The 24,315-nt window shown below is 37.8% G+C and overlaps 1 protein-coding gene and 1 pseudogene across 1 annotated transcript in view; one reads left to right on the top strand and one right to left on the bottom strand.

The window, feature by feature from the left end:
* PLCL1 (phospholipase C like 1 (inactive)) overlaps positions 1–24,315 on the bottom strand; it is a 336,485-nt gene that overhangs the window by 182,784 nt on the left and 129,386 nt on the right. The window lies entirely within an intron of this gene.
* On the top strand, positions 22,814–23,198 carry LOC115521108 (annotated as a pseudogene).

The raw sequence follows: 24,315 nt of genomic DNA, 5'->3' as shown, positions 1-24,315 counted from the left end.
AAGATGAAAATAAGCAACTGGCTAGAGTAAATGATGACCTTAATATGTTCAAAATTAATAGAAAGAAAAAAGAAAAGTAATAGGAAATTCTTAAGATGGAAAATCAAGAGGCAAGCATTTGCCTCCCAAGTGGAAAATCTAACATTAGACATTAAAACCTAGGCATTCTCTCTCTGGATGATCTTCTTACAAATTATCCACAGGAATCCAAGTATCAGAAAAAAAAAACCTGGCACACAAAAGTCAACATTCAAATATATACTCTGGGAAAAAGAAGAGCAAGAACATTCTCGCTGAATGGAATACAGTAGCGATTTACAGCTAACACATTCAGGACTATTATAAACTATTATTGATTAGAATTAATAAAGATAATGAAGTGCTGAGTTCCAAAATAAAATTTGGAAACATTCCAGAATACCTCTAAAATTGTGTGTCCTATGGAGTATGAATATAGAATCGAATACTGTTTGCCAAGAAACTGACAAAGATTCTAACATTCCTGAATTACTTTTATGAAGGATGACTTCTAGAGAAGCCATAATAATAATGCTATACATCTGAAATATATTTTTTTAAACACAGAAAAGGAGAGCATGTTTGCAAACCATATGCCTGATGGAATTAATTTTCAAAGTCTTAAAGGCAATTTATATGTATTTTGTCAAAAAAAAGAAAAAAGTGGCCACAGGCATGTTTATATGGGGGGGAGAAAAAGACTAAACAATCAGTAGAGTAAATTCTTTACCGTACTCTTTTTCCCTCAACTATTTTCAGACCTACAAGGCCCCTGGGTTTCATCTTTTCCCTAGTCCCCTATCAAAATGTATTTGCAATATGGATCTAATATCACCACTTTGTTCCTTAGGCCCTGTGTTGCTATTCTCAAAGGTCTCTGCTTTCTCTACCATTATGAAATAAAAGACTTTGTCCTGGTTGAAGTAATTTCAGCATTCAGAGAGCAACTGGGGAAGTTATGAAGCTATTATACCTTTGAAATCTCACTATTAAACAACTGCCCATTCTATTTTCCTATAAGGCCAGTCTTGCTATAGGAAAGATAACCTACACATTTGAAACTGCTTCCTAAACTATTTCAACTCTGCACAAAAGTAACAGGTTCTCTTTTTATATCAATGTTCCTCTGTCTTTTTAATCTGGTTGATGCCATTCAGTGACTGAAGAACCCACTTCATAGTTTCTAACATCTCCTACCAAGAAAGTATACAAAAATATAAAAGCATCCCTTTTGTTAATTCAAAAGAAGTTAGTGATCTGCGGAGCCCAGAGAAGGTAACCCTGGGAGAGGTGATAAACCATACTGCACATGATGAAGAAATAGTGATTTCCTGGCATAAGCTTTCATGTGTTTCAGAAATCCAACTTCTCCCTTTGTCATATTTAATCAGGGAGGTGGAGCTGCGACAAATGTTTAGTAGCTAGGAAGGCAATGGTCAAAAACTCAAATCCCTATAGGGGCTCAGCAGCTCACAGAAATTAAATCCGTGGACTGAGAGAGTGAGATACAGAGAGTGAGATACAAGGAGGTAGCAAAATCCTCCTACAGGTGACATCTGTGACTCAGCTACACTGTGGCCATGCAATGTTGCAAAATCATTGATTTTTTTGAAGCAACCAGAAATACAGATTTTCATGTGAAATTTGTTAGAAACTACCAGTAATTAAAATTTTTAAAAATATTCGATAAGAGGGGCGCCTGGGTGGCGCAGTCGGTTAAGCGTCCGACTTCAGCCAGGTCACGATCTCGCGGTCCGTGAGTTCGAGCCCCGCGTCAGGCTCTGGGCTGATGGCTCAGAGCCTGGAGCCTGTTTCCGATTCTGTGTCTCCCTCTCTCTCTGCCCCTCCCCCGTTCATGCTCTGTCTCTCTCTGTCCCAAAAATAAATAAACGTTGAAAAAAAAAAATTCGATAAGACAACTTTGAGCCAAACTAAAGGCATCAGCTGTCAGGGTGTGTCCCATTGGTCACTCATTTAGAGACACTTTTATATAGTTATGATCACTTGGTTCAATTCCCTGATGATTTTATCAAAGCGATTTTACCTATGGAACCCAGAGAAATTGGGTAATATGATGGTTAATTTTATGTGGCCTCTTGGACCATGTTTTGGGACGAGATTAACATTTAAATCACTGAGTTTGGGGAGCATCTGGGTGGTTCAGCCAACTGAGTATCAGAGTCTTGATTTCAGCTCAGGTCATGGTCCCAGGGTCAGGGATAGAGCCCTGTGTTGGACTCTGCACTGAGCATGGAGCCTGCTTGAGATTTTTTCTCTTTCCCTCTCTCCCTCTCCCTCGCTCATGCGTTCTCTCTCTCTCTCTCTCTCTCTCTCTCTCTCTCTCTCCCTCTCTCTCTCTCAAAAAAAAAAAACGAAAAGAAAAAAAAAAATCAAACAATCAGTGAATTTCTGGTAAAGCAGGTTGCCCTCCATAATGTGCAATCACTTGAGGACCTGAAATGAACAAAAAGAGTGGCCTCCCTAAGCCAGAAGACTCCAGAACATTTCTGGAGAACTCTCCAGAAGATTGCTTTTGGATTTTATCTGTACCATCAGCATTCCTGGGTCCCAAACCTGCTGGCCCACACTACAGGCTCACCAGCCTCCATAATCACATAAACCAATTCTTTATAATAAATCTCATAAAAGTCATATATATATATGACTTTGGCCAAAGTCACATAACTAGTTTCAGGACAGGTAGGGGAAAGAATTATTCTAACTCTGGCTAGAATATGTTCCAGTATACGGTACTGGAGTTGTAATCCTGGTGCAGTGAGAGAAGACATTACAGATATGCCTATGTGCTTGTATATACATTACTAAAACCCGAGACAGTACAGACAACACATATTTCTCAGAGTGTAACTGCAGCACCACAGAATCATATAGGTGCTTGCTTATATGCAGATTTCCAGGCCTAGCTTCAGATCTACTGAATCTAGGTCTCTAGGATGGGACTCCAGGAATCGGCATCTTGGAAGTTCCTTAAGATTATTCCCATGCACACCAAAATTTGAAAACACCAAAGTAATTAAGAAGCAATACAGACTAGTGGTTAAGAACATGGGTTCTGAAGGCAAATTCCCTGGGTGTGAGGCCCAACCCCACCACTTACTATGTGAATGACCTTGGGCCAGTTATACAGATGATGTGAGGATTGAACAAAGAAAGGTTCTAAACACTTACACATAATTAGCATTTAATTAATGGCAGTTATTACTAGTAAACTCTCTCATCACAGGTATTTTGGCACAGTTTCAATATCATGCTAATCAATATTTATAGTGATGATCATAGTGGCACTTTAAGATCTTGATATACTTTCTAAAGTATCAATGTGGTTAGATCAATGTGGTTAGATGCTGAGCGTTTCATTTTGTGCAAATGCTTTGTAACTTGGTGATTTGTGTATAACATTTACAGTAGCTTTCTGGATATTAAAACATTAGATTAGCCTGAATACCACATTTGACTATAACATGTAACAGAGAGTCTGCTGTTTATGTGCACCATGTAGTGTGAAGACAGAGAAATCTTCTTAAGTTGTATGGTCTTTCTGAGATCCACTGATCTCTTATCTATTTCTGTAAGGGTTGATGCTATATTTTATTTATGTTTTACCTCTCTAGCTCCTAGCTCACAAAGCCTCCATAATAGCTATTCAAAATAAATTATTTCTTGAATTAAATTTTCACACTAATATAATGGCTTTGATCCAACATTCCTCCACCAGCAAATTCTCATGCAATATCAAAGAAGAATATACATACAACAGGCTAGAAATAATATGGACTCGTGGAATATTTAAGTGATCCCCATGCTTCCCCCCAAAAAAGTCCAATTCACTTGTAGTTTAACCTTTTATCCCACCAAACTCTTAACCAGAGAGCAGTTATCAGCTAATAAACTGAACCTACCCAAATACAGCAGCTAGCACACAAGTAAAGGGAAGCCATATGAGAGACAACTGAGAGAGGGCAGAAATATGGAAGTCTTTTTCATCATTTAGAACTGGATAGAAACTTGAGTCTCTTTGTGTTTGAATTTGAGAAGATTAAAAACGGTCTTTTAACAGAGTGGATCTGCTTTAGGACAACTTAAAATATGGGAAATATTTTGCAGAGCCTATGTGGCACAATTAAGGAATTAATTGAAGGTGAAAAATAAAAATAAGGGAAACCAACATGTACTGTGATATTTAACTTAGAAGAGAGGGAATATGTCCGAGAAAATAAGGATGTGGGCAAAATAAGGCTTTGGGCATAAAAAATGTTATTCTTCCATTTAGTGCTTGAATCAGAAGGAAGGAAAAAAAAAAAAAAAAAAGAAGGAAGGGCTCTCCAGGAGGGAGTTTCCCATTTGAACAGAGGCAGATAGGCCAAAAGTGAAGTGGCTGTTCCCTATAAAGGAAATGGTCTCAGAATACGTAAGGACATCAGCAATCTAAGCACTAGATTCATCACGAGAACACCAGTGGTCACAATTTACCAGCCTAAGGGTGGACTAACACATCTACATGTACCCAATGTCACACAAAACTCACCAACTTCACATTAGTGAGAGATTTCTAAATCAAAGAAAGAATAAAGAAACAGCAAGGGAAGGGGTTTTACCAGAACCCTTCATCCATTGGCTCATTCAACTAGCAGTTACCATGGCCAACCCTGTCCAAGGTACTGTTCAAGGAAAAAAACAAAAGACATGGTCTCTGCCCCCAAAAGTTAGAATATAATCAAAGGACATAACATAAAGAACATGTATATAAGAAACAACAGTAATACAAAGGAATATTCATAATGTTTGAGTTTCAGTATTCTAGCAGAGTTAAAGGAAAGAAAGATTACTTTAATGGAAGTGAATTAGAAGGAATGAATGGACTTAGGTTTTTGAGAAGGCCTGGACAGTCAATCCTGACTTGATTATAAGAGAGACTATATTATTAAGAGATTATTAGGAGACTAATATATAAAGAAGCAGCACAAGCAAATGACTGTGAAGGAAAAAACACAAGAACAAAAAGTAAAGCAAGTAGTTGAATCCACTAGGACATAGAATACTGGCTGGAGAGTTATAGGGAACAAGGTTGGACTCCCCGCAGGCTTTCAAGGATCTTCACTGCTAAGCTACAAGTGTTTGGATTTTATTTGCTAGACAGTAGGAAGCCACTTAAGGCTTTAATCTGATTGTAGCTGATTTGCTCTATCTGGTACAGAGTGGTATTTAGAAAAGAGTGAGAGCCAGGAGAAAAGCAAGATGACTCTTAAAATAATCCAGAAGGGTGGTGATAAATGCCTTAATTAAGCTAATGGGTGTAGGTATGGGAAGGAAAAGATTAATAGAAGTGGTAATGGTATCTGTTCCTAAAATGTAGAATGTTCTGATATTAATTAGCATATACACCTAGAAAATGCGTGTAGGTGTGTGTGTATATATATTCCCATTATAATTAGTAACTATTCCCAATTTCAGTATAGTAATTCTTGACATACCATTCTTAAATTCTTTTTTACGTTTATTTATTTATTTTGAGAGAGACAGAGACAGCATGAGTGGAGGAGGGACAGAGAGAGAGAGAGAATCTCAAGCAGGCTCCACACTGTCAGCACAGAACCCAATGCAAGACTCAAACCCACAAAGCTGTGAGATCACGACCTGAGCCAAAACCAAGAGTCAGATGCTTAACTGACTGAGCCACCTAGGCGCCCCACCATTCTCAAATTCTTAAACATTTCTCAAATGTTTCTTCTCAAAGAAAAAAATTATTTCAATACTCTTTGGCATCTAAATTAAAATAAATCACCACTATCACCTTCTCCCATAATTGGCATATAGAAAGACAAAGGAATAGTGCACATTGAAGAATACCAAAAACAGTCCCTGCCATTAATGAACTTAAACATGAAATTCATAGAAGTCTGGAGCTGCTCTCACTTACAAAGCTCCTCCTTTCTGAGTGCAATCATACTTTAGCCAAAAAATTCTCTAAAACCTTTATTCCCAGATGCACACATATTACGTGATACCGCAGAATAATTGTAAATTACCACATAGTTCTTGACATCCACTATGATGATTGCTTATAAAAGAAATCACAGATGTCAAAACATGATAAACATTAAAATCTCTGCCCATCATTTTGAAGGAAACAGGGGGCAAGCCATCTGAGAAACTAAATCAAGGCTCTCTGCACGCCTTCCTGCCTTCAACTTCCATCCCAACACAGTGAACAACATAATTTGTGGTGTTTTATTCTACCTCCAAAAGGCTTTGTGGTCACACACCAGAAAACAAATCTCTAATTCTCCAGCATTAGAAAATTCCAGCTTTTAAGTTGGAATGAAACCTGCAGATAATTTCTCTCAGTCACCATATTCTAAGGTCTAGAAAAGTAAGGATTAAGGTCCTACATCTGGTATAGCAAAGCTCTCTTACACACCTTTATTTCTAACTATTCATGTACCCAAATGATGGGGTACCAACACCAGTGTTACATACTGGGACACAGTCAAGGCAGAAAAATAAAAGATCAGCCATATACACATAGGGCAAGATAGCTTGAGTTTTGTCCCCTCACGGAGTTGTATACTATTTCCAGATTGTGAACCAGATTGTGAAGATTCATGCAGATTTACCCTACAATGGCACTGGTGTTTACTTAGGAAGTTAGAAAAAACAGAACAAAAATTTTTTTAAAAATCTCGAATATACAAAGTGTTATTAAAAACACTTTGAAAATACAATAAAATACTTAGAAAAGATTTTGATCCTTAAAGATCTAATTCAATTTAGTAGGAGAATATCAGTACATTAATCCAGATGCCTCTAAAATGAAGTTACTGGTGAGATGTCAATTATTAATATATTAACATATTAATCAAGAGTATAATCTGGTCCATTTATAACTTTCAGGTATGAACTACATCTGACATACCTCTAGGAATCAGAATCATAAGACATTATTAATAGACCCATAGATTCTCAATCAGTAACTCAATCACCATAAGGTACCATGTAATATTTCCCAAAAACCACAAGGAATTACCCTCTGATAAAAATAGGAGATAATCAACATGAACTCAGTCTATGTGTAACATTTAGTGATCCTTACTTGATATCAAGATTCTTGGGGCATCTAGGTAGCTCAGTAAGTTAAACATTCTACTCCTGATTTTGACTCAGGTCATGATCTCGCAGTTCATGAGTTCAAACCCCATGTCAGGATATGAGCTGACAGTGCAGAGTCTGCTTGGGATTCTCTCCCCTTCTCCCCACCTCTCTTTCTCAAAATAAAATAAATTTTAAAGAAGAGAGAGAGAGAGAGAGAAAAGATTCTTCCACAGCTGGGTTAGATCATGATCCATGCAAGCTGCCCAAAGGCCTTCTTCTCCCTTGAGATTGTGATGGCAACCACGTCGCACTCCCCACCTAAGAAAGGCAGGTAAGGAGGTAACTCATACAGGCAAGGAGTCCAATTTAAAAAATGCAACATTGGTGTGTGTCTTCTGAGTTATGCCGTCTCATTAGACTTATGACTTTAGCCAAGCTGCTTAACTTCTCTGTGCTTAGTTTTTCTCTCCTGTAAAATAACATTGTTTTGAAGATGAATTCAATGAGATAAAGTGTGTGAAAGCACCAGCAGTATCTAGCACATAGCAGCTCTCTACAAATGGTACATATTATTGTACTATGTGGAAGTATGATTCATTCACATAAAAGCAATAATGTAGGATTCACATCAGAATAGATGGTATAAAATACTATTTACAAAGAGTGGCTATGCTCTATTAGAGACTCACTGCTAGGAAGAATTTCAGCATTAATAAATGTAATGGCTTCTCCTACTGGTAACTGGGTGGTGTTTCCACAAAAATGTCATTTCTCCCCTCTTCTTACCATAGAATATTAAATCCACAACTAGCTTGCTCCAGTGCATTTAAAAAAATTTTTTTTAATGTTTACTTATTTTTGAGACAGAGAGAGACAGAGCATGAATGGGGGAGGGGCAGAGAGAGAGGGAGACACAGAATCGGAAGCAGGCTCCAGGCTCTGAGCCATCAGCCCACAGTCTGATGCGGGGCTCGAACTCACGAACCGTGAGATCGTGACCTGAGCTGAAGTCGGACACTCAACCGACTGAGCCACCCAGGCGCCCCGCTCCGGTGCATTTAAAGGTAAGTACTAACTGGAAAGGGAAACAAAATAAGCCTTTATCAATGAATTTCACTTCAATAGAGAATAGTTTATCAAATTCTTTGGCCGATGAGCAAGAGGGTATGTACTTAGAACTAGGAAGGTTTAGGAACGCCTGGGTGGCTCAGTCGGTTAAGCATCCGACTTCAACTGAGGTCATGATCTCACAGTCCGTGAGTTCGAGCCCCACATCAGGCTTTGTGCTGACAGCTCAGAGCCTGGAGCCTGCTTCGGATTCTGTGTCTCCCTCTCTCTCTGCCCCTCCCCTACTCATGCTCTGTCTCTCTTTGTCTCTCAAAAGTGAATAAATGTTTAAAAACAAATTAAAAAAAAAAGAACTGGGAAGGTTTAAGACAGGGCATCAACTTTCACTACTTGACCGTATTGTCAAGTGTATACTCCAAAGCTGTCCTGACTCAGGCTTGAGAAAGGACCTATTTGCTCAAGTAGGGGACACAGTGATAGGGTCCTATCAGTCCCAGTAAATCATGAACACTCATCACACAAACAAAATGAGTTTGGACAACTGTTCTAACCAACCAAAAGGGACTGATTAGTCTTTAGGTCCCTTGACTGGTCTTGTGGACCATTAAATATTTATCAGAAAATAATCCATCACTTAATCAATGGAACTTCTACCAACCCAAGGCTATGTTCCTCAGTCATGTCCAACAACCAATTAATTCAGAGGGTTATAAACCTCAGAGTTACATTGGTGCCAGCCTCCCAGCTTTTAATAAAGCATCTTTCCTACCTATAGTCTCTATGTGTTCATCAGGATTCTTTTTGCTAAGTAACAGAAACAAAGTTTAGATCAGTTTAAGCAAAGTAAAAATATACAGGAAGCACACTAAAGTGTCCTTCATTATTAAGGGACTGAACACTCAAACTGCAAGAACTGCAAACTGACCCTTTCACTGTAGACTGCTTTCCTCCTTTGGGCAGCAAACCTGGCCATCAGAATCTCCTTTGTTTCACACTTTATAAATTCCCCAACCCAAAGGAACACTTTTAGAATGAAGCTTGAGTCATTTCCAAAGGTAAGAAGGTGCTGTTCCCAAAAGAAAGACTGAGGATAGTGTTGGATAGACAACAAGGGCAGACCACCACAGGTATTTATAGGCAATTTTTTTTTTCAACAGTCAGCATGGTATGAAAACATATGTTTGTCATTTTGTTACTAAACCTTCACCAAACTTAACCATGGGCCATAAATTGTATAGCCATTCAAGTCAAGTAACTTATTGTATCCCTGATCTTCTCAGCCCACTGTTTCCACCATTCCCACTTCCAGACTCTTAGCTGAAACATAATGAACCTCTTTCCTAGCAAATTCTACAGGAAGAAATGCATTTACAATGATTTCACAACCATGCTTCTCTTGTCTAGAGCAGTCCTCAGGCAAGAATTATTTTGTTATTCTAGGTGTCTAATTTTGGCCTTAGATAACCTAAGAAGTTTTTGCAATGCAATTTTATTACTGGAAACAATTTCATTAGAGGAGAATATTAAGCAACTGTTAGAATGAAGTCAAAAGGTCAGTATCCATACATAAACCACATTCCTAGCTTAAAATTCTGCTTGCTTCTATTTAGCAAATTCTGAAGTAGCAAAATAGACTTAGTAGAAGTATTAAAATATTTTTTAAACTATCTTATATTAGTATTTTTAATTATTTCCTCCAAAAGCATATGTGCTGACTTTGATGTTAGCAGTATACAAAGTATTTTCAAGGCATTGTATCTAGGGTTTACAATATGGCTAATAATGAATCTTTTATTGCCTTCTTTCTCTCTTAAGTGAAATTATCTCTTAATATCATTTAAAGTGCCATAAAGCCTTACCTGTTTAAATCCATGTGATCATGGCATACATGACTTTTGAAAAACAAATGTCTACCCATACTCACACTTAGGAAAACAATTTCCAGAATATTAGTCATGTCTGCTCTTCCTTCCTGGGTGATCAGAGGTCTTCCGGGTTCAGGTGCTAGGCAGGGCACAACAGTCCCCTACCCAGGTACAGAAGTGAATAATTCATTTCCCACAAGGCCATAAGAGTGAGGGAAAGAGCCAGATCCAAAACAAAGGTAGATCAGACAAAAGAGACTGCACTAGTTAGAGAAGTAGATAGTGAAAAAAACTATGAGTCAGGAACATGGGTTTAATGAAACATCTAGTAAAGTTGAAGAAGAGCTATGGGGTCCAAATCACTTTAAAAGAGCAAAAATCCTAAATTTTTCAAGAGAAATCATCTTTGCTATCCAAAATTTTACAACTCAAGAGTCACCTGGGGTTCGGGTCTCTCACCAAAGTCCTGCCCCAAATTACTGAGGATTATTTAGGTGTGTAGAGGATGCAGATGGGGCAAAACTTGCATTCTTGAGGTCAATTCAACTCCTACATCCTGTCTTCCCTCCACCATTAGACCCAATGCCAAACTCAAGCTTTCTTGAGTTCCCCACCCAATACCCCACTCACATTAAGCTTCCATGAATATAAGAGACTTTGTCAATTATTTAAAAGGGAGATTTAAAAGGAGTTTACATGAGAGCAAAGCAAACTATTTCAAATTGAACACTGAGCATCTCTTCTTAAATTATCTTTTGGCCATCCTACCACCGGACTCTTTCCACAGGCCCCTTCACCTAGCTTTGCAGCATCTACAACTTCTCTCTCCTCTCTTTCTCTATTTACCTGCTTGGAAAGAGCACAATAAACTCCCTTCCTTATAGCAGGATGTCAACTTACCCTTTCTCCTCTGTGACCTTGGGTCTAGCCTCCAACATGTTCTCCAGCTTCAATTATGTCCCTAAGTGAATCATCAGGCTATTATTACAGAGTTTTCTTCCCTTCAGAAGAACTTGGATGATAGTTAAGATATGGATTTAACTTCTTTTATTTTTTATAATGTTTATTTTTGAGAAAGACAGAGTGTGCATGGGGCAGGGGCAGAGAGAGACAGAGGCACAGAATCTGAAGCACGATCCAGGCTCTGAGCTGTCAGCACAGAGCCCAACACAGGGCTTGAACCCACGAACCATGAGATCATGGCTTGAGCTGAAGTCAGACCCTTAACTGACAGCCACCCAGGCACCACTGGATTTAACTTGCAATTCCCATTTCACAAGACTAAAGTGGAATCATTGGTCCCTAAATGGAGCTAATAAGGAGAAATGAGTTTGGAAAGCTATCCACTCCATGATTTAGGGGCCATCTGCTCATTCACAAATTTGGGCATCTGAATACAGTCTGACAACCATTCTCAACCTCTTCTCTGATTTCTCTACCTATGGCAACTGACTCTCCTTTTCAGAAACAAATTCTGGCTTTTGGTTCATCAGAAAAGGCACTTATAGGTAGATATTGATCATCTCTGAAATCTCAGTTAAGTCCCCTATGATCCCATATTACACACTGCACCAAGCTGGTTTACAGGAGCTCTTGCCCTGAAACCTCTCTTCATATTGGCCTACAGAGAGACAGGAGATCTTTCTGTGAAGCCAGGTTCCAAATCTGGTCTGATTCTGCTAAAACCATAGATGGCACTGGCTCATGAGAAAAAGCAAAAAGATAAACAGACATGGAACTAGAAATCCAGACAGGTCTTAGACCAACTTACTGTCTCTTTGCCTTAGGTATCACAAGAAACACAACACTGCTTACACCAAAAACCCTCTACCCATTTGGATTCATCTGACCAGTTAAATACTTTATGATAATCTAATTGAGACATAATCTTTACCAGTGGATATTTGATATTCCCTACATAATGAAATCTGAAGACACATCACCCATCAGAATGATAAATAGGCTTGATATATAAAAGTTCCCAGTTCACTCATTCATTCATTAATTTAACAAATGTTTATTGGGGTGCCTGGGTGGCTCAGCTCAGGTCATGATCTCACACTCCATGAGTTCAAGCCCCGCATCGGGCTCTGTACTGACAGCTCAGAGCCTAGAGCCTGCTTCGGATTCTGTGTCTCCCCCTCTCTCTGCCCCTCCCCTGCTCTGTCTCTCTCTGTCTCAAAAATAAAAATAAAAACATTAAAAAAAGTTTTTTAAATGTTTATTGAGTGCCTACCATGCGCCCACCAGCTCAAGCTTACGGTTTTCTAGAAAGCTCCTGCCATGATTCTATTCACCCATTTAAAAAGCCACACATTACAGAAGTTACAGCTTCCAAGATGTATGTGACATCCACATGAACAATAATCCTGTCCTAGTCAGCTATCACAACAGACCTGTCAAAGGAGCAAGGCATGGGTTCACCCTCATTCCCACTCTTTCCCTAAAAATATCTGGTTCTTCACCATTCTTAAAGGCATCTTTGAGTTAAAAAAATATAAATAAATAAAAGCTTTTTTATTTCTCCCCAAATCTGTTTCTACTCCAATGTTCACAGTTACTGGTGTCACCTTTCACTAGTTGAAAGGTGATGTTGGAATCATAGTTGAGTCTGCTCCCTCTCTCTCACTTCTCATTATCCAATCCGCCAGCAAGTCCCTTCTGTTTTACCTGAAATCCCATCCACCATCTGTATCCCATTTTTCACCATCCCCACCACTATAGCCTAAACAAAGCCAATATCACTTTTATCCTGGACAATCATAACACTTTCTAACTGGTCTCCTCATTCACTTTTAACCTCTTACAAAATCCACTCTAGCACTAAAAAATAAACCTAGTTATGTCCTCTACTTCTCCATGGCTTTCCATCATACTTGAAATAAAATCTTAATTTTATACAGTTACAAAGGGTCTAAATCTATCATTCTCAGCCTTGCTCTCCACGGTCTGCCCTCTCTGATTCCATCTCTTGCCTCCATCCCCTCCATTCATTACCCTGCAGCCTCACTAGTCTCTCGGCTTTCTTCAAACCACAGTTTGTCTGCTTCATCTGGAAAGCTCTTCATTCCCACCCTCTACCCCCCACCACTGACCATCTTCATCTCACTGGTTCCCAAATATATCACCTCTTTGGAGGCTTTCTGGGACCACCAAATAACCTACACCAGTGGCTCTCAAGGTATAGTCTCTATAGCAGCAACACTTCACAATTTTTTAAAAATGTAAATTCCCAGGTCCCATATCAGGCCCCTATGAAATCAAAACCTCTGAAGGAAAGAGCACAACAATCTTAATGTTTTAATAAGTCCCACAGGTAGGGCGCCTGGGTGGTTCAGTTGACTGAGGTCCACCTCTTGATTTCAGCACAGACCATGATCTCAGGGTTGTGGGATCAAGCCCCACAATCAGGCCATATGCTGAGTGTGGTGCCTGCTTAGAATTCCCTCTCCCTCTCACTCTCTCTCTCTCTCTCTCTCTCTCCACTTGTGCTCTCTCTTTGTTAAATAAATTAAAAATAAATAATAAATAATAATAATAAATAAGCCCTACAGTTGATTCTGATATACAGTAAAGTTTGAGAAGCACTATTATAGTGTGTGCATAATACATGTACATATGTATATATTTATCTGACCACCTACATCCTTCTACTCTTTATTTACTTGACTTTACCTTCTTCACAACAGCCATCTGAAATTTTTATTTAACTTTTTAAATTGCCCCGTTCTAAAACTAAGCTCCATGAAAACTTATGTTCACTCTTATATGCCCAATGATTAGAATACTATCTGACATATACTAAGTACTCAACAAATATTTGCTGAATAAATGAACCCACAAACAAACCAATCTAGTCCCTTTCTTCCCTAGAAGCTCTAAGGGTTTGGTTTGTTTTTCTCTAGAAACAGTGCCTCTGAGGACGATGTGTATAGGGATCTACAGCAGAAGGTCTCAGAAAACAATATCAAAATCAAACCACATGGCCACACATCAACCAACTCTAGCTCTTCAGAAGGGAGGTTTTTTTAAAATGTTGAACATGCTTGGCTCATATGAGTGTGAAGTAATCGCTACCTATGACTAATGCACAGCTGGAAGGCCTCGTTAAACCTCAGGTAACCTGCCAACACATTTTTCCAAGGAAACAAAACTGGAAGAAATGAGCACTCAAGAAGGTATATTGAAAGAGGTAAGGAGGGGGCTGGGCACTCAAGTCAGAAGCCAAAATAATCTCACCACCCAAAGGATATTCTCTCTTGACTCAGAACTCTGGAAATGGTGGTTTTATGTTTGTGTATATGTCTCCTCCCACTCTACCCACACCACTATTCCCAATAAATGAAAAATACCTTTTGTTTGATTTAAATTTCTTTAAATTTTAGTGAACAACCTTGCATATCTTTATTTTGCATATCTTTACATTTGTAACATCTTTTTCTGTGAGTGGCCTGTTCTTGTAGTTTTCTTTTAGGCTGTCTGCCATTTTCCAGTTAATTGGCAATTAAATTTACTCCTATCTATCATATGTGCTGTCATTATTTTTCCCAGTTTGCATTTCACTCTTGACTTTGTTTTGGTGATTCCTCCCTCAGTCAGAACTTAAATTTTTATTTTGTAAAATGTACCCATCTTTAGTGTTAATGTTTCTGATTTTATGTCAATAAATAGAAAAGCTTCTTCTACTCCAAATATATTAGAATACTCAGTCATATCTCCCATCAGTACTTCTATTGCTCTATTTGTTTTTTTAGGTTTAACTATTTGATCCACCTGGAGTGTATTTTGGTGTGAAGAATGAGGAAAGGTTCTAATATTAATTTTTGTCCAAATAACAAGTCCATTTAGGAAACTTTATAACCTCAGCATTTAGCCCAGTAAAATTATACATAGTTGGTGCTGCATTTATGTCTGCTAAATTATTGTAAGGGTGATGAAGTTACAAAAGAACATTCCAATGAAATGTGTGTGCATTATGACTTTAATGTGACATTAATGCATATTAATGTTTATTTTAATAAGCAAGTAGACAGGTATTAACCAATGCCAACTAGTCCCAGGAGCAACAGTAACATTAATTATAACTATCATTTATCAAGCACTTACTATGCTTCATATATTATAACTGCCTTAATGTAAACTTACTTAAACCTCAAAACAAGCCTAAGAGGAGTTTCTATCCGATCTTAATTTTATAGATGAGAATTCTGAGGCACTAAGAGGTAAAGAAACTTGCTCAAATCCCATGACTAGCAATTGGCAGAGTCACACTCTGAGACAGAAACACAGAGGATTCTATGCTTTACCCGTACGTTATTCTGGCTTACAGATCACTGCTGACCATAAAATAGAAAAAAAAAAAAAAACTAACAGGATGGTTTTGCTATTAACATCTAAAATGTATACACATTTTATTAGGATATTGTATATTTCTAATTCTGTATTTCTAACCTGGAAATTGAATAAACATGCCCCCATCCCCACCTTTACCCAACCTCTCCCAAAAATTACCTTCCTCAGAGCTCAATATTGCCTTTGGCTATAATATCTGATAAAGGACCTATGACAGTCCAACACAAGGTAACTAACTCAACACTTGATCTCTCTCTCCACTAACCCACATTCCTTCACATCTTTTAAGTTCAAAATCCCACCACAAATTGCTTAACTTCAAACATGCCCTGATCTGAAATGTATGTACTACAGAGCTGCACTAAATAATTTGCTCTATGTAGCAAAGTAAAAAATTACTTCTCAGCAACTTATATTATGAATTAGGTTCTTAAAGATTTAGACAAGATTATTAAAAATACTATTAACAACAACAGGTGTCATTTTGTAACTCTAGTTTTTATTTAGAAAAATGAGTAGAACTTTTGGTTTCCTGATGGCAAAGTAAAGGCATTTTTGCTCCCTTCTGGTCTCAAAATTCTAAAACCACAAAGATGACAGGAAACAAAAACACAAACTCCAACTTTAGTGAAATGAAGAAGTGACTATAGTCCAACATTTGAAGATGGAAAGCAGATGGAGGAAACATTTTAGCAGAGAGGAGAAAAGTCAAGCCAATGACTACAAGAAGCAAGCCAATTTGCCCCTGGAAATGCTTACGAAATGGAGATGCTGGGTACTTTGGAAGATGAAAGTAACGGCAGTTGCTAAAATGAAGGGATTTTTAAACTCTCAATCACTGGTGGGCTGCAGCTGGCTCGTACCAGCTTGCAAGAGTGAACTCTGCAGTGACCTCACACTGGTAGCTTGAAATCAACTATAGTTTGAGCATTTGAGAGAAGCTGGCAAATTCAATAAATCCGTGTTTTGTTCTGTTTTGATTTTTTTCAGAGAGCTAGTTGTTAAACATCTACCAGCATACCACCGCTCGCAAATTCAGCACGCACTAGAAATCTGAAGTTTATTTTCCAGAGAAAATGGACAGTGGGGTTTCAGACTCAGGTACAGCAGTCACAAAAGAGGGCAAGTGAAAGGTACAATGCTGAGACAGGTCTAATATGTGAAAATCTGTACAATGATCACAGAGTTCCTTCAACTCCAGAACATTAGCATTCAGGTTGCATTCCCATTGTCAAGTGACTGAAGATCCTTCTCTGATGATACTAAACTACCCAAGAGAAAAGATTTATGTATAATGTTATTTTATGAGTGGGTGGGCCCCTCAACAAAAGATCTGACTAACTTGTCTGATCATCCTACAGTGAACTAGTCCACTTAGACATGCAAAGCCCAAAAATTCATTTCCAAACACACTTTTTCAAGAGGTCACTAAAGGATATGCCTTTCCAAACACAAAAAAATATATAAGAAAGACAATGTGGATTTAAGAAACATAGAGAGACACAGTGGGCAATCCCAGAATGATAGCTGTGCCTCAGACCCCGTGAACACAGTGCACACTGGGGCAGGAGGCAGAGGGCCTCCAAGAAGCAGGAAAAAAAGGAGTTGGTAAATTATCTGGCTGCTTGAGCATATAGAACACTGTACTGAGAGATATTTTGCAGAACTGTTAGAGGGTGTTGGAAGACATAGCATTCCACAAAAATTAAAGGGAAAAAAATGAGGCAATTATTAACTCTAGGTAAAATAACAACAAAAATAAGAAAAGAAATGCAATCACACAGTAGATCACTCAACTGTGGAAAGCCCTTACATAGTTATAAGAAGATACTGGGAAGAGATGTAACTAAAATTTCAGACATAATAGGAGCATCTGGGTAGCTCAGTAGGCTAAGCATCCAACTCATGATTTCAGCTCAGGTCATGATCTCATGGTTTGTGAGTGCAAGCCCCATTATCAGGTTCCATGCTGTCAGCACAGAGCCTGCTTGGAATCTCTCTGTCGCTCTGTCCACCCCCACCCCCTGCACTCATTCACTCTCTCTCTCTCTCTCAAAATAAACTTTTTAAAAAAAAAATACAGAAATTTAGACATAATAAATTATGTAAGGAGGAAGTAAATTTTTTACTTTACTACATAAACCAACTTATTTAGTGAAGTTAATCACATTTCAGATGCTTGGAAATAACAGTAATTCATGTGGGATTTTGAACTTAAAGAGGAGGTAAAACTAAGGATCCTCAAATACCCTAGAAGAAAGTAAAAATGATTAATCAATGAAAATCAATCATATTATTTTCAAATAGGGAAGTAAATGCCAGAATAAACAGCTAAAAACACTGAGATGGTTCTTCTATTAAGTGAAACAAAGTGGTAAGAGAAAAAAGAATATCGTTTTTTTTGTTATATGCACTATAAAAGTTATTTGACTTAATAATTTTTATGTAATACTTTCACCATAATTTTTAACTTACATAATTAGGAAATAAAGAAAAATAAAATAGTTTATAAATTATGGGCAACTCCAGAGAATGTGGCAATTATTCTGATATTCCAGTAATAATGAGATGCCTGCATTATACAAGACAAAACAATTTCCAAATTGGGAGAGGTCTGTTTAAAACATCTTGCAATAAACTATCTAAGTATCCATCACGAGGTACTATAATCAAAGCCTTAGTTATGAACCATTAGACAAAAGAATTTGTGATATGTCAAGGATAAAATTGGACAGATTTATCTTCTGATCTTATCTTTTAAGGGAGGCCAGAATTTTTATTGGTACAACTATACTTACTTATCAAATGTTTGTAATAGATAGGTTATGTATCCTTTGTGTATTTCTAATTTCATTTTCTAAAGAAGATGGAAAAAAATTTCCTTATAGTTCTCCTCATACTTTTTATTTCCTGCTTTGAAATGCCAATCTAACTTCCAGAAAAGAAAATTGATTTCATAATTAGAGGAAATTACTGAGGAGGCAGGGGGAGGTTTAGAATGGTAGAAACAAGAGCCCCAAAGCTTAGTGGCGAGGAAGAACTACATTGGTCTTTCTGGAATTTTGGTGGGGAAAAGACAGAAATTCAATGGTAGCAGGGATTATGGGGCAAGAATTTTCCAGATAGGAAAAATCTGTGTTCTTCAAAGGCAAAGAGAAACTATGTAATTTAAAAAAGGGAGAGAGGGATCAGATGTGGTATGAAGGGAAATTAAAGACGAAAATAGATAGGGGCACCTGGATGGCTCAATTGGTTGAGCATCCCACACTTGATTTCAGTTCAGATCATGATCCCAGGGTCATGGGATCGAGCCCCATGTCAAACCCCACTTCAGGTTCCACGCTGGGTGTGGGGTATGCTTGGAATTCTAAATCTCATTCTGCCCCTCTCCCCCATTTGCACGCTCTCTCTCTCTCTCTCTAAAATAATTTTTTTAAAGTGAAAATGAATAAACTGAAAAACAAAAGTGGAGTTTACTTTTCAACCAGGAGCTCTTTCCTGTGAAATTCAAAGGAAGATAATAACCAGAGACATGATTCTGAGAGAAACAAAAGGGAACATGAGGAATATATCCAGAATGGCCTTACTTTTTGACTGAAAGGAAGGACCCAGTCATCTTCTGATGAGGAAGTTAGTACTGGAAACTTAGAAGAGTGGAAGGAATTGAGAACAGTCATCTTCCAAAATTGGACCACCATGAGTCCCCAGAGACCATTCCTGGGCAAGGAAAAGGTTGGCCATATCAAGAATCACTCAGGAAGGGTGTCAAACAAAGATTCCACATCCTCATACTCAGTATTTCTGATTCAACAGGTCCAGGAGGAAACTGGGAGATCAATTTTTAAAGGCTTCCCAAGAGGTCTTTATGAGTAGTTAAGTCTGGAAGCCACTTAATAGTGATCCCCAAGATACAGATAAAACAGTATTAAAAGGCACAAGTGAAGCCAAAGTATAAATGTTTGTCATGAGCCATTATCTATGGGGTTTTGTTATTTCCTCTGTCAGCAAAAGGAAGAGAGAAAGTAGAATTGTGAGGGCTAATAATCCACACAACAACTGAGAATTACAGCAGCATTAAGTTGCTGACCAAATCTCACCTCCTGGTTCCACGGCAAAAATGATTAAAACCGAAACAGAAAACCTCATTTCTCATTCTTTTTTATTCAATTTTCAACCAAAAGTAGCTCCCTTCATTGAGACAATCATTACCTCATTCTATGTGGGCACTTGTGTCCCAGGTCAGTCCTCAGTTTGAGTAAAAGAAAAACATACTATTTGAGTCCTCGGTTTGGGAGTCTTTGCTAATGAATTTCTAGGACTACGCTCTTAAGTGCTCTTAAAAAAAAGGTGTCTACACTTACTGATATACTTAAGTCTAGTTTAGTCTCAGCCCTTAGAATTCTTTCTGTTTCAGACAGACATGGTACCCCACAACTTTAGAAAGTGATTACATACTGTACAGTTGTAATAACAGTAGAGTTTTTTTCTTAATTTGTTTTGTTTTCGTTAAAAGCTCACTTTCCCAGATCTCTCTGTCAGAAATCAAGAGGGAAAGGACAAATAAAAACGAACTACACTCCTGGAATAGTATATTTATATAGTTCAAACGATGTTTTATGATCTTAAATACTGTTTCTAAAACTACATAATTCAAAGCACAGTATTTATAGTATTTAAAAATGACGTTCAGAAAAAAAACTGAAACCAAAAATATTACTAAGGTGCAATGGGAAAGACAATGGAACATAGCAAGATAGAAATGGTCTTTTATCATTGAAACAATAATACTGTTTCCTCACCCAAGTGCAGCCTTCATTTAAGCCCAGAGAATGAAGAAATGTACACATAATCAACTAAAGCAAGTTACAAAGGAAGCTGATCCATGACTTCATAAAATAATCTCTGTCACAGTACTGCATTCTGGGAAGCAGCCGCTGTTTTCAAGCCTTAATGAAAAGTGCCAGATAAGTGGCTTCACTTCAAAACACAGAAATTGGCCTGAGTAAATCAATGACTTTCTATCAGATTTTGATATCATCTGGAAAGGAAAATCCAGCCTCCTTCTGAAAGCTGAAAACCATCACTTCTTTAATCAAGAAATTTCCTCACTAGAAATAGGTAAAGGGATTAAGAGGTACAAACCTCCAGTTATAAAATAAATAAGTCACAGACATGAAAAGTACAGCCCTGGATATAGTCAATAACATTGTAATAACGTTGTATGGTGACAGATGGTGATAACACTTATCGTGGTGAGCATTGAGCAATATATAGAATTGTCAAATCACGATGTTGTACACCTGCAACTAATATAATACTGTATGTCAACTATATTTCAATGATAAATTTTTTTAAACATTGCATTTGCTGGAAGGGAAATTCTGTGATCTAAAAAAGAATAAAGCACAAAAAAGCTACATTTAAAAAAATTCCGTGATAAAAGTTATGACGTTTTAGTCATCTTAATCATTAAAGTGTCAGTTACCTAACTTCATTGGCTTTCTGAGTGACATACCCAAGTTGCTTTGATTTGTGTTCATTAAGCATAAAAAAAACAGTAAGTCTAATGTAAAACTATATTATAAAATCAATGCTTGACATTTGAAACTATAGCACCTTAGAAATATTTAGCTCTTTTTTTAGACATGAATACTACTATGTTGAACATACATCTTTCACAAAAATAAACTGTTTCTTATGAATTTTCAAAGGAAAAAATAAAGAAAGATAAGATATGCTTTTATTTACACAGTTAAGAAACACGTACATTAGGACAGCGATGTTCAAACCTGGCTACATATTTAAGTCACCAGGGACCTTTTAGAAACTAACAATACCCCAGCCCACACAGATCAAATCAGTCCTCTGAGGGTGATGCCTAAGTACTGGTGTTTCGTTTTGTTTTGTTTACTTTTTTAAAGCTACGTGGGTGATTCTAATGGAGCCAGGTTTGAGAATCCTACATAGGGCGCGGACTCTCAAATTTGGCTGCACATTGGAACAACTTGGGGCAGGAGTTAAAAACAGTGGTTCTTTGGTCCTGTTATGAGCTGAATTGTGTCCCTCCAAAATTCATATGTTGAAGTCCTACACCTAGATCCTCAGAATGTGAATGTACTTGGAGATGAATTGTTTAAAGAGGTGAAATGAGGCCATGAGGGTGGGCCCCTAATCCTTATAAGAATAGGGAAGAAAGTGAGGAGAGATTAGGATATAGACCAGTACAGAGGGAAAACCATGTGAAGGAACAGGAAGGAAAAGAATACTATCTACAAGCCCAGAGGAGAGTCCTCAAAAGCAACTAACCCTCGGACACCTTGATCTCTGACTTTTAGCCTCCAGAATCATGAGAAAATAAATTGTAGAAAATAAATAATCATGAGCCACTTACACAGTAATGCTTTGTTCTGGCAGTCTTAGCAAACTAAAACAGGGCCCATCCTCAGAATTCTGATCTCACAGGCATGGGTGTAGCCAGGGATCAGCATCCAGGGCTACACCATGACTTTAGGTATCCTGAAGTCTGACTTCACCTGTTCTCCACTTGATGTTAGCCTGAGAGAGCAGCTGTTTACACTTTGTAACACCTTCCTATTAAAGCTATTTAGTAAATGCAACCAAGATAGGAATAGAAAATTAAGGTTTTCATTTTATTGAGGGCTTTGCTCCTTGCAGTTAAGAACTCTCACAACAGAAACTCTCTTTCTCAACTGTTTCTAACACCATCAGCGGAAGGTGAATATTTTTTTCCTTATGGTGGTGGTATATTTGTTTCCTATCTCCACAGATATGGTTTTCAAATATTCTTATTTCTATTTATCCTTCCACTCTTCATACTGCCATACTCTATATCATTGAAAACTTTACATAATTATTTCAAAATATGAATTTTAACAGGCTCAATGTTAATTTAGAAGGCAACCGCTATACATTTTCTTTCCCCCTAAGAGTAGTTTCACAGCTTCTGAGTCACGCAAAACTCGGATCCAATCAGCTCTGCCATCAAATAGCTGTGTGGCCTTCAGGAAGTTTTATAAACTCTCCAAACTTCCAGGCAGTCTCCCTAAAAAGACAAGGTATGTGTTCCTCTGGCCCTTTCCCTCCTACCTGCTGGTAGAAGTCTGGGGCCCAAAATAGAAATGATGTTTTGACAATAGTAGAACAGCCCATTAGCTGAAAACCCCCACCTCAATTAAATATTACTTGAGAGAGAATTCAATGTCTACCTTTGCTGAAACACTCTATTTTGGGGATACCACATTACAGTGGCATGGCTTGTACCATATTCTAACCATTGTGTGGAGAAGAGTTTGAAGAAGAAAAAAACATGGAAGTTAGCTTTTTTGTGTCTGACATCTCAGTGAGGCTGCAGGAGTGGTCGCTGCTCTCCAAGCTTCACAATGCCATCCAAGCAAGACAAGAAGAAGAAAGATACCAGAAAGGCGGACAAAAAAGACAAAGACCCAGTTAACAAACCTGAGGGCAAGGCCAAAAAAAGAAGAAGTGGTCCAAAGGCAAAGTTCAGGACAAGCTTAAAAATCTGGTCTTGTTTGACAAAGTGACATACGACAAACTCTGTAAGGAAGTTCCCAACTATAAGCTTATAACCCCAGCCATGGTCTCTCAGAGACTAATGATTCAAGGTTCCCTGGCCAGGGCAGCCCTTCAGGAGCTCCTTAGTAAAGGACTCACTAAACTGGTTTCAAAGCACAGAGCTCAAGTAATTTACACCAGAAACACCAACAGTGGAGATATCCCAGCTACTGGTGAAGATGCATGAACAGATCCCACCAACTATACATTTTGAAAAATAAAAACCTCATTAAATCAAAAAAAGAGAAAAATGTGGGAGTTATAAAATCAGTTAGGAGGTTACTGCAGAAGTCCAGGCTCAGGAGTTGGTGGCTTGGACTAACACTAGCAATGGAGTGGGAAGTTGGGAAGTTGGTGGAGTAAAGGTATATTCTGGGGGGATGAGTTAAATAGGTGATGGAGATCAAGGAGTGCACATGTTGTGATGAGCACCAGATGTTGTATGGAAGTGTTAAATCACTATATTGTACACCTGAAACTAATATTATACTGTATGTTAACTAACTGGAATTTAAATAAAAACTTTTTAGAAGAAATACACTTTGGAAGTGCAATCAAAGTGAATTAATGATGCACTAAATGTAGAGGGAGTCATCAAATATGGCTCCCAATGTTATAAGATGATAGAGGCATTATTTACTCATGAAGACTAGAAGAGAAGCATATTTCTAGGGGAAGATCAAGACTTTAAACATCTAAAATTTGAGGTATCTGTGAGACACAAACATGGAGTTGTCACATCAGAGTTGAAGGGATGAGTCTGAAATTCAAACTAGTTTTTTCCAGAGGTGATTTGAAAGTAAATTTTCTTTTCATCATTAGCCTTGGGATCATTGCCCAACCCATCCCAAGTACAAAGCACAAAACAAGCACAGCCATCCAAATACTATCCTAAATATTTAGGGAACAGTATGAGGCACCAGGTCAATCTTTTCTCCACAAGGAAAAATCATAATTCTTCTGATCTTTCCATTGGTTTTGTTTTGTAGCCTTTTCTTTCTGGGGTTAATTGACTTTAATAAATTCTTTAATCCTTATGTCAAACATTTGATTGATTTCCATTTAATCTTTCATTTTAATGTGTATAGTTTATGCATGTTTTCAAAATTCTGTCTAAAGTTTATTTCTAAAGTATCTTTATCCAAAAAATCTCTGCAATATTTAGATGCCAATATGGCAGGGAACGTCATGGAGTACTAGGTGATCACAATCTATAAAAGGAGCTAGTAAAGGAATTCAGACAAGGAGAGAAAGGGGATTTCTAAAATTTTATCCTGAAGTCAGAATTTTTTTAATTTTATTTATTTAT

Source organism: Lynx canadensis, chromosome C1 (genome assembly GCF_007474595.2).
Source record: "Lynx canadensis isolate LIC74 chromosome C1, mLynCan4.pri.v2, whole genome shotgun sequence".
Lineage (NCBI taxonomy): Eukaryota > Metazoa > Chordata > Mammalia > Carnivora > Felidae > Lynx > Lynx canadensis.
Note: the sequence above shows the minus strand (reverse complement) of the source record. Positions and strands in the feature narration are given on the sequence as shown.